This window comes from Urocitellus parryii, chromosome X (genome assembly GCF_045843805.1).
Source record: "Urocitellus parryii isolate mUroPar1 chromosome X, mUroPar1.hap1, whole genome shotgun sequence".
NCBI lineage: Eukaryota > Metazoa > Chordata > Mammalia > Rodentia > Sciuridae > Urocitellus > Urocitellus parryii.
In genome coordinates this window covers 80,864,883-80,875,838 of record NC_135547.1, presented here as the reverse complement: position 1 = coordinate 80,875,838, position 10,956 = coordinate 80,864,883, and the positions used below count along the sequence as shown (strand labels likewise).

The following is a 10,956-nucleotide window of genomic DNA, read 5'->3' as shown; positions in this document are numbered from 1 at the left end:
TTTCTTAAATCAATGCACAACCCCCTTGCACCTCTCCTGAGTATGACAAGAAGCCATCCAATTTTTCAATCTGTCCAATGGAGAAATAACTAGAGGGTACCTGGAGAGAAGGAGAAAAGGAGAAGGGGAAATGACAGATTTAAGATTATTTTGTTTTTGGTACTGCGGTAACTCCTCCGGAGAATAGAAATGAGTATGGGAGGTGGCCTCTTCTTCATTTCTCTCCTAAAGAATCTATAGAGAGTAAAGGGATCATTGCCTGGTCTTTCAACAACAGGGTCAAGGCAAGGAGAGGGGGGCACTTAACCACTGAGCCATGTCCCCAACCCATTTTCTTTTCTTTCTTTCTTTTTCTTTTTCTTTTTTTTTTTTTTTTTTTTTGTGTGTGTGTGTGTGGTACTGGGGATTGAACCAAGGGCCTTGTGCATGTGAGGCAAGCACTCTACCAACTGAGCTATATCCCCAGCCTTATTTTTTATTTTGAGACTGGGTCTTGCTAAGTTGTTTAGGGCCTTCCTAAATTGCAGAGACCTGTAATTCCAGTGGCTCAGGAGACTAAGGCAGGAAGATAACAAGTTTAAAGCCAGCCTCAGCAACTTAGCAAGGTCCTGAGCAATTTAGCAAGACCCTGTCTCCAAATAAAAAGTAGAAAGGACTGGGAATGTAGCTCAGCGGTAAAGTGCTCCTGGGTTCAATCTCCAGTACCAAATAAAAAAAAAGAAGAAAGGGGAAAGGGAGGAGAGGGGAAGATAAGGAAGAGGAGGAAGAGAAAAAATAATATTGTTTATTAATATTAATATGTTTGCACAGATAACTCTCTGAACTCAACATGGGAAAAACTGAGAAAAGAAAATCAAGAAACCAGTGATGAATAGAAAACAATGGCTCAAAGACAGAAAATTCATCAGAAAAACTGAAGCTTTGTTGAGACTTATAAAACTAGTTAAAGGAAACAAAAGAAAATAAAAGCCATTTTACTCTACAATCTGAGCTACCAGAGAAAGAGAGGGTACAGTGTAATATTACTAATGACAGCAAAGAGAAGACTTGCTCAATTTCTATTCTGTTTCTACATTGTTGTTTTCTTTTCAGTGCTGGGATTGAACCCAGGGCCTCACAGAGGCTAGGCAAGTGCTTTACCTCCAAGCCACAGCCCTCTACTTGTTCTACCAAAAGGAATATAGTTTTCTTAGAAATAAGGAAATGGAAATGCAATAATTTCGGGGAGAAGAAACAGTTGATCAAAGACAGGAAATGTCCTAATACTTAAATGTGTTAAGTGGCTAATTTGGCAACTGAAGTGTAGAAAGTGAGTAAAAATGAGGGGCTGGAGTTGTGGCTCAGTGGAAGAGCACTTGCCTGGGATATGTGAAACACTGGGTTTGATCCTCAGCACCATAAAAAAATAAATAAATAAATAAAAGGTAGGTATTGTGTCTATCCCACAACCCCCCCCAAAAAAGATGTCTTATAATGAAGTTAAGCTCATGAACAACTTGTTAAGCTGTCAATGTAGTGTGTAGTGATTTTATTCTGGGAAAGTTTTTCCCCAAATAAGCTTTTTTTTTTTTGTACTGGGACTTGAATCCAGGGATGCTCTACCACTGAATACACCTTCAGCCCTTTTATTTATTTATTTATTTATTTATTGACAAAGGGTCTTGCTAAGTCGCTTAATTTACTGACACGAAGCTGAAAAACATGGCAAATATATTATGCAATTTAATCCAGATAAATTTAAAAGTCTGAATTTTGTTATTCCACAATTTTGTTTAATTTTTTTAAATTTGTTCTAATTAGTTATACATGACAGTAGAATGCATTTATGTGCTTTGACATATCATACACAAATGAGGTATAATTTCTCATTTTTCTGATTGAACATGTTGTAGAATCACATTGGTCATGCAGTCATATATGTACATAGAGTAATAATGTTTCATTCTACAATCCTTGTTATCCCCATATCTTCTCCTCTTCCTTCATTCCCCTCGACCTAATCTAAAGTCTAATAACAATATATTCTAGTGAAAATGTGAAATCCAGTGCGACTAATCTTGCTTTTAAATGATTTATTTGGAATATTAGAAGTTAAAATGGGTTTAAGTGTAAATAAGTTGTGGACTTAAGAGTTGGATATCAGAATCTCTAAGTAAATTAACAAAATGGGAAATGATGAAAACAGATAATCTCTTGTTCTTGTTAATAATGTAGTCACAGATAAAATCACCATAAAATACTCTACATCTTTTACATGAAATGATTGTAAAATACAATGTAAAAATCAACTAATAATTATTAAATACTTAGATATAAATCCAACAAGAAATATGCAGTACCTATGTAAAAAGATATCCAAACCTTAACTGAAGAAAATTAAAGAAAGTTAAAATAAGTGGGTCAAAATACTATATTCTTGGACAGGAAAGCATAGTGATATAAAGTTCTCAAATTCCTTTAAATTCATTTATTCATTCAAAAAAAAACATTCAATTTCATCTCCTAACAATTTTTTATAACAAAGTGATTCTGAAGTTCAGTGGAAATGTAAACTATGAAAAATCGCAATAACATCTTTGAAAGAATATAATTATGAGGGATGTTCTGCTACCAGATATCAACTTATACTTCAAAACTACTGTAATACAAACTGGATTTATTGGCATGGAAATTTAAAAAAATCAATCAGTGGAACATAATAAAGGCTTTGGAAAGAGACTTAGTATATATATGGAAATTTACTGTTTGGTTAAGTGAGTACATTAAATGGGTGGTGAAGGAAGTAAGTTGTGTCTAACTTGTGCCATTCTCTGATCCAGTCCCACCCTAATACACAGTTCAACAAAGGTTTTGACTGCCTTGTTCAGAGCTCCTCATCCCAAGTGTGTGCTGAGTATCTCTTGCTTTGCCCTGGAGCCTCTCTGACTAACCCACAGAAGTCCACCTGACCCTGATACATGTCCATGAAGGGAAACAGGAGCTAATGGATGAATGCTTCACTCTTTTGAGACTTGCATGAATGGTTCTGAGCCAGATGTTGTAAGCAACTGCCACATTGGGTCACTATAGTGGTCATACACTAGATAATGCTTGTCATTCCACAATCTTGCTACTGCAAATAGGTTCACTTTGCTTGATGTTGATAAGCATGTCATAATGTCACCAGATGAATACAACGATGTTCTTGGAAGGGAAAAGGGGATCTCAACTCTGTACTGGCAGGTTTTTGACGTATCCTGCAGAAAGTAATTTCAGAATGTGTTAAAAAAGGCATAACCAAAAATTTAATCAGAAAAGCAATAGAATATTGCTTTAGAATATATCAAAGGGAGAGGGAGCATGGGCACTGGAAAATGAGATGCATTTTTAGGGTCTCAGGCTTCTTTTTTTTTTTTTTTTTAGAGAGAGAATTTTTTTAATATTTATTTTCCAGTTTTTGGTGGACACAACATCTTTATTTTATTTTTATGTGGTGCTGAGGATCAAACCCAGAGCCCCACACATGCCAGGCGAGTGTGCTACTGCTGGAGCCACATCCCCAGCCCAAAGGCTTCTTCTTTTAAAGTAAATTTTGTAAATGGCAAGCATAAGATGTATGTGAGGTGGTGTCAGTCTAATGAGCTTAATACTTTTGATCACGAAGCACATAGCAGGTCTCAGTGTTCTGGTTCCTAGAATCTTCAGGTTGATGTTGTCTAGTTAATAGTGTTTAGACTGTGCCCATATTATAAGTTTTAACCATTACTTCTCTCTCTAGGTTTTGTTTAATCAATCTAAAAAAAAACATTTTATAAACTCACAAGGTATAAAGACACTAGTTATCTGGACTTACAGTCTCTTTTGTGCCCCCAGTACTCTGATTGAATCTGGGGGCACTCTACCAGTGAACCCCACAACCAGTTTCATTCTATTTGAGACAAGTTCTCATTAAGTTGCCCAGGACGGCCTTGAACTTGCAGTTCTCCTGCCTCAGACTCTCAAGTTGTTGGGAGGATTTACAGTACTCTTCAGATTTATTAGATCTTCAGTGGATTCAGGCCTGGAGGAAAACAGGCCTGGAGGTTGAAAGTGAATTCATGGGATTTTTAGATTTAAAGTTACAGTCCCTTTTTCCTTCCCTGCCTCCTTTGTATCAATCCTTATCCTATCTCAATAATTTTGAGGGCCACATTTTAAGACAGACTTTACCAACATGGGCTTTTCAGGAAATCAGGCAAGATGTTAAAGAGTATGGCAGTCATATCACATGATAAACACTTGGGAGAATAGGACAAGTTCTGCATAAAAATGACCTGGCATCACACCAGACATCTATTTGCTCTCTCAAAGCTATTTCTGCACCAACCATGGCCACCTTTGTGGAGCTCAGCACCAAAGCCAAGATGCCCATGTTGGGTCTGGGCACCTGGAAGTCTCCCCCAACAAAGTCAAAGAAGCCGTGAAGGTGGCCATTGATGCAGGATATCACCACATAGACTGTGCCTATGTCTATCTGAATGAGAATGAGATGGGAGAAGCCATCCAAGAGAAGGTGGTAAAGCGGAAGGACCTCTTTATTGTGAGCAAGTTGTGGTGCACCTTCTTTGAGAGGAAGCTTGTGAAGGAAGCCTGTCGGAAGACCCTCAAGGATCTGAAACTGGACTATCTGGATGTCTGTCTTATTCATTGGCCCCAGGAATTTCAGGCTGGGAAGGACTTATTCCCCAAAGATGATAAAGGCAACAACCTCATCAGAAAAGTAACATTCTTGGATGCCTGGGAGGTCATGGAGGAGCTGGTGGATGAGGGGTTGGTGAAAGCTCTTGGCATCCTCAACTTCAACCACTTCCAAATTGAAAAGCTCTTGAATAAGCCTGGACTCAAATATAAACCAGTTACTAATCAGGTTGAGTGTCACCCATACCTCACCCAGGAGAAACTGATCTAATACTGCCACTCTAAGGGCATCACTGTCACAGTTCACAGCCCCCTAAGTTCTCCAGATAGACCTTGCACCAAACCAGAAGACCTTTCACTACTGGAGGACCCTAAGATCAAGGAGATTGCTGCAAGGCACAAAAAATCCCAGCCCAGGTTCTGATTCAGTTCCATATCCAGAGGAATGCGGTGGTGATCCCCAAGACTGTGACACCAGAACATATTGTCGAGAACTTTCAGATTTGACTTCAAATTGAGTGATGAGGAGATGGTGACCTTACTCAGCTTCAACAGCAACTGGAGGATCTGTGTCCTGGCTGACCAGGCTCATTTGCCGGAATACCCCTACAATGCCGATTACTGAAGCTGAATCTCCTGATGAGACACCTGGTGGATTCTTTCTCTTCACTGAAGTGGAATTTTCACTCCCTGAGGCCCATTTTAGCCAAATTTATATGAAATCATATTGTGCCTGATCTTGTCAGAATCTAGGCAAAAACTTTTTTAAAAATTTATTAGTGCATTATAATTGTAGAAAATGGGATTTTTAATGTTCTAATCGTCCATGCGCACAACATTAGTTGCTCAATCTCCTTCTCAGAACCTTCTTTCCTTCTCCTCCTCCTCCTCCCTCCCCTTAAGCAAGATTTTATTTAGATCCATATGTTGAACCAGGAAAAGACTTGTCACAGGGAAGTATGACTCAGATGAGCAAATGACTATTTCTTCCACTTATTTGATCTGAACAAATGTTTGTTAAACAACAGCGTCTCTGTTTCCATTGAGGATGCAAAAATAAAAAGAATAAAAAAATAATGAAAGTTTTTAAAAAAGACCTGGCATGTGGGGAGAATTAAAAAAAAAGTTTTCAGCCAGATATAGTAGTGCACAACTATAATCCCAGTGACTTGGGAGGCTGAGGCAGGAAGATTGCAAGTTCAAAACCAACTTCAGCAACGTAGTGAGGCCCTAAGCAATTTAGTGAGACTTTGTCTCTAATTAAAAAAAAAATCAAAAAGGGCTGGAAATGTAACTCAGTAGTAGAACATTCCTGGGTTCAATCCCCAGTAACATACACAGAAAAAGCAGTTTTCAAATATTCTTGGAGAAATTACTCTCTTGGTTAAGAGATCAAATTCTACTTAACAAAGTCAAGACTCACAAAAGAGCCAGGTATAATGATGCACAATTGTAATCCCAGTAATTGTAATCCTACTTCAGGAAGCTGAAGTAGGAGGATTGCAAGTTTGAGGCCACCTTCAGCAATTTAGTGACACTGTCTCAAAATAAAAAGAGCTGGGAACATAGGTCAGTGGTAAAGCACCTCTGGGTTAAATTCCCAATACAAGAAAGAAAGAAAGAAAGAAAGAAAGAAAGAAAGAAAGAAAGAAAGAAAGAAAGAAAGAAAGAAAGGAGGGAGGGAGGAAACCATCTACTCATTAAAGAGAGAGAGAGAGAGAGAGAGAGAGAGAGAGAGAGAGAGAGAGAGAGAGAATTTTTTAATATTTATTTTTTGGTTTTCGGCGGGCACAACATCTTTGTTTGTATGTGGTGCTGAGGATCGAACCCGGGCTACACGCATGCCAGGGGAGCGCGCTACTGCTTGAGCCATATCCCCAGCCCCCTCATTACATTTATTAACCAAATATTGTGCAGATGAAAGGTACAAGCCTATGACTGGAGCAAAGATCCCTTTCTTTCCAAAAAGAGGTCAATGGAAGGTTCTATGATGTCTCAACACTCATCTCAACCACTAGGCACAGAAGAGGAACACTGAATTTTAATCTGCTTCTACATAGCTTGTTGGATGCTAGCCAATTTGTTTCCTTACAGAAGTTCTTTGGCTTTGTCTCTAAAAGTTGAATTCCTTTTAAAATGATTTTGTGCCCAGAGGTTTGGTTTTGCAATGTTGGGGATGGAATCCAAGGCCTTACCATGCTAAGTGCCTGCTCTACCTCTGAGCTACACTCCCAGCCCTGAGAATTATTTTTTCATATAAAGAGCTACAGTTAAGCCAATGAATTTCAGAGGGTAAAGTTCTCTTCGTAGGTTACTGTTTTCAGAGTTAAAAATTAGTCACTGCTCATTTACATGTTCCTAATCAGTCACAGATTAAAAATCACTTCTGTTGAGCACAAATAAATATATGCAAAGGAAAAAAACTGAAAGGAAACATGCCACAATGTTACCCAGTAAGTGGAGAATTACACAGGTGGCTTAATTTTGAAAAAAGAAAAACAATAAAAATTGGGCTGGGGTTGTAGCTCAATGGTAGAGCACTTGCCTATCATATGTGAGGCTCTGGGTTAGATTCTCAGCACCACATATAAATGAATAAATAAAAAATAAAGGACCATCTACAACCAAAAATCTTTTTAAAAATCACTGGACACTTATTTAAATGTCATATCCAAATATGAAATTCTTCCAACAGCAGCTTAAATAGAATGACCCCTGGATTCTGTCTTTCCCAGAAATTACCTTCTTCTCCCATACTATCTTTCACAAACTTTGATGACAGCCAAAAAACTACAGTCCTCAAGCCCAGGGTGTTAAAGAGAGATATGACTACTCACAGGGTCTCTAGAGCTGCTTGAGAATGCAATGGGCCTTTGGCCATTTGTAATCAGGGTGACCAGTGGCCTCCTCTAGCATTTATTGTTATTTCTTTTGTTATTTTTTGTACTGGGGATTGAACTCAGTGGCACTTAAGCACTGAACCACATCTCCATCTCTATCCCTTTTTATTTTTTGAGAAAGGATCTCGTTAAGTTGCTCAGGGCCTCACTAAATTGCTGAGGCTGGCTTTGGACTCATGATCCTCCTTGTCTCAGCTTCCCTAGCCACTGGAATTACAGACATGTGCCACCATGCCCAGCCCATTATTGTTATTTCTAGTCACCACATTGCGATATTTTACCTAGTCCAGTAGAAACACTCTGGACAGGGCCAACCTGTTATGGGTTTTACTCAATGAGTCACCTTACATCACTTGTCTTCCTACTACCTTGATTTCTCTCCACCTATGTCCATTAAAGTTCAATCAGAGAATCAAAACTGCTTTGAGCAATAAGGAATAAAGGATATAAGGGACTCATTGTAGGAGTCAGACATTACCCAACTGTGGAAGTTGGTGAGGCACATGGTGCAGGTTGCCATCTCTGAATCTAGTGTTCAATCTGCAGTGGCTGTAAGTTGGCCAGAATGGCAGTCAAGGAGAAAAGCTGGTTGTTAATGAGAGCAAGGACAAGCTCGAATCTATGAGGATGAATTGAAATCTATGAGGACAACTAGAACACAGGAGAAAAAAACAGAACTCTTATCTCTCACATCTCCAACCTCAATGCTGTGGGTGACCACTGGGAAAATTGCACTTGTTCCTTGTCCTGGCCTTAGAGAAGCTGAAAGCAGAGGTGCAGTGGTAGCTAGGGAGTTGCAGGTGTAGGTGTTGTTCCACACCCACAAAGTGAGCCAGGAGATCAACAACAATATGAACAAGCCACCACAGTGCCCAGAGCGCTGCACTGGCTATTCAAGAGTTAAATCAATGTGTGACTGGTGCTTCACTTATGCCTTCCAAATTTCATGAGAAATTAATTTTCAGCTAATAATAAAGCAACCCATACAGGGAAGCGAATTCTGTGAACTATTGTTTCAGTTTACCAAAGTTGGCACAATATCAAGCCATTGGGTCTTTTATGAACCAGGAAATTTGGTTTCCTTTAGCTATAAACTGCAGATTACATGGATTATTGTGAGAACAAGAGATGTCAGAAAGTGTTGCAGATATGGGAAATAAAACCTTGCCCATTTAAACTGAAAAAATGCATTTTTGAAACACTAAATTTATAATTTCAGCCTATTTTCCATGAATTTGAATTTCTTATATCCATCTGCCAATTTGGTATCTCCTCTAGGATACTTAATAGATATATCAGAATTGTGTCTGAGAGTGAACATTTGACCTTTCACCCTTTTCTGCCTCCAAACCAAACCATTCCTATAGTTTTCTCCATTTTAGTAAATGACAACCCCAGACTTATTATTTGGGATGGGGGCAGTACTGGGGATTGAGTCCAGGGATACCATACCACTGAGCTACATCCCAAGCCCTTTTTATTTTTGACAGAATCTCACTAAATTGGCCTGGAACTTATGATCCTCTTGCCTGGGCCTCCCGAGTAGCTGGGATTGCAGGTCCTAGTTTTCTCAATGTTCTACCAAAAAATCTGGACTTATTCTTGGCTCCTCTCTTTCTGTCTTACCTTATAATCAAACCATCAAAGACCAGGAGCTCCAGTTGCCTCTACATTCAAAATATAACAACCCCCACTGCTACCATCCTAATTTGGGGCACTCACCTGGATTACTGCTGTAGCATTCTAACTAGAGCTGCCAGATAAAATACAGGGAACCCAGTTAAATTTGAATTTCTGAGAAACAAGAGATAATTTGTTAGTGTAAGTATGTTTCATACTGTATACTCTGCCTATACTGCTCTTCTCTCATGCTTCTCTATGGCAAGCTCTCCCAGTTCCTTCAAGTACACTCTGAAATGTCTGCCTTAAAGTGAAACTTTCTCTGAGCCCTTTATTTTAAACTGCAGTCTCCTCCCCAGTATTCCCTACATTCTTCTCTCTGCTCATCCCCCACCCCTGCCATTAGTTGCTATAGTTAGCATCTGAAATGTTCCTCAGAGGTTCATGTGTTAAAGTCTTGATTGTTTATTTGGTCTGGGGTATAGCCGGAGAATTTACACTTCTCACAAACTCCCAGGTGATACCAATGCTTGGTGGCCTGGAGACCACCCTGGGAGTAGCAAACATGCCAAGGCATTACCCAGCATGATCTCATACAATAAAACCAAAATGTGATCTGCTGGGAAAATAGTTACTGCCAGTGGTTCCACTTAATAAAGCAAAGAATAATTTATTTTGCTTGGTACAGTGGTGCACACCTGTAATCTCATGCCAGAGGATAAGACAGAAGGATAACAAGTTCAAGGCCAGCCTGGGCAACTTAGTGAGACCCTGACTCAAAAAAAAAGAAACCTAAACAAACCAAAACAAAAACAGAAAGCTGCTGGGGATGTTGCATAATGGTAGAGTGCCTGTGGGTTCAATCACTGGTGTCACTAAATAATAATAAAATAATAATAATAATAATAATAACTTGAGTAGAGGGAGAAGGTTCATTGTGACTATTTAAAGCAAGCCCTTTGCCCTAAGATCTTAAATATAAGAACAGACTCTTGGCTTGACTTGTTCTTGGCTATGCCTCAAAACAGGAGTATATTAGTTGAACTGGTGCAAACATGAACAGCGACAATTACAGAGGAAAAGGAAAGGCTATCAGTGCCAAATTTAAGGACACAAAGAGATATTCTTAATGTTGGGAGCATTTGAGACCAGTAGGCTGCTGTTTTGGTACTCCTCAAATCATGCCACTTGGGGACCTCATAAAGGCAAAAACAGCTCTCTTCAAAATATGAAATTGGCAATTAAGACAGCTGCAGACTAATAACTGGCCTACACAACCAAGTGACCATGGATAGTTTGTCTTTCCCTATGCCCAGGCCAAAAAAACAATAACCATTTACCACTGTGTCTTTGGTATTTTGGGAACATCTCCCTCATTATTGTTAAGCCTCACAATTCAGTAAGGTAGGTATTATTGTCTTCATTTTGCCCTTGAAGAAACTGAATTTCAGTCAGGTCAAGTTAACTTGTCCATGTTCACTACTGTAGGCAGAATAATGCCCATGACTTAATCCCTAGAAGCTGTGACTACGTTACCTTTCATGCAAAAAAGACTTTGCAACTGATTAAGTATGAACATGGGGAAATTACCCTGGATTATCTTAACAGACCTGATATAATCAATCATTATAAGAAGGAGGCAGGCAGCCAAAGGTAAGAGAGTGTGACAATGGAAATGAGAGGCTGGAGTAACATGATGAAGGGGCCAAGAGTCAAAGAATGCAGACAGCCTTTGGAAGTGGAGAAAGACAAGGACTAAAATCTCCCCTACAGCCTCTCA

General features: G+C 39.2%; 1 pseudogene; it reads left to right on the top strand.

The window, feature by feature from the left end:
- Positions 1-4,346: 4,346 nt before the first annotated feature.
- On the top strand, positions 4,347-5,349 carry LOC113194503 (aldo-keto reductase family 1 member B10 pseudogene; annotated as a pseudogene).
- The last annotated feature ends 5,607 nt before the right edge of the window (positions 5,350-10,956 follow it).